This window comes from Arachis duranensis, chromosome 5 (genome assembly GCF_000817695.3).
Source record: "Arachis duranensis cultivar V14167 chromosome 5, aradu.V14167.gnm2.J7QH, whole genome shotgun sequence".
Classification (NCBI taxonomy): Eukaryota; Viridiplantae; Streptophyta; class Magnoliopsida; order Fabales; family Fabaceae; genus Arachis; species Arachis duranensis.
In genome coordinates, this window is record NC_029776.3 from 44,053,352 (window position 1) to 44,053,841 (window position 490).

Below are 490 nucleotides of genomic sequence, written 5' to 3' on the forward strand. Positions count from 1 at the left end.
TCCTTAGTACTGCTTGGTGCATTTTGCATTCCAGACAGACTTTGAGAAATCATATTGACTTGTTGAGTCAATATTTTATTCTGAGCCAATATGGCAATCAGAGTGTCAATCTCAAGAACTCTTTTCTTCTGATTAGTCCCATTGTTCACAGGATTCCTTTCAGAAGTGTACATGAATTGGTTATTTGCAACCATTTCAATCAGTTCTTGAGCTTCAGTAGGCGTCTTCTTCAGATGAAGAGATCCTCCTGCAGAGCTATCCAAAGACATCTTGGATAGTTCAGAGAGACCATCATAGAAAAATACCTATGATGCTCCATTTAGAAAGCATATCAGAGGGACACTTTCTGATTAATTGCTTGTATCTTTCCCAAGCTTCATAGAGGGATTCTCCTTCCTTCTGTCTGAAGGTTTGGACTTCCACTCTAAGCTTACTCAATTTTTGAGGTGGAAAGAACTTTGCCAAGAAGGCATTGACTAGCTTTTCCCAA

At 39.2% G+C, this 490-nt stretch overlaps 1 non-coding gene across 1 annotated transcript; it reads left to right on the plus strand.

Annotated features, from left to right (window-relative positions):
* Positions 1–324: 324 nt before the first annotated feature.
* LOC127747958 (small nucleolar RNA R71) lies at positions 325–432 on the plus strand. The gene has a single exon (XR_008009903.1). It is a non-coding gene; the product is annotated as a small nucleolar RNA R71 (small nucleolar RNA).
* The last annotated feature ends 58 nt before the right edge of the window (positions 433–490 follow it).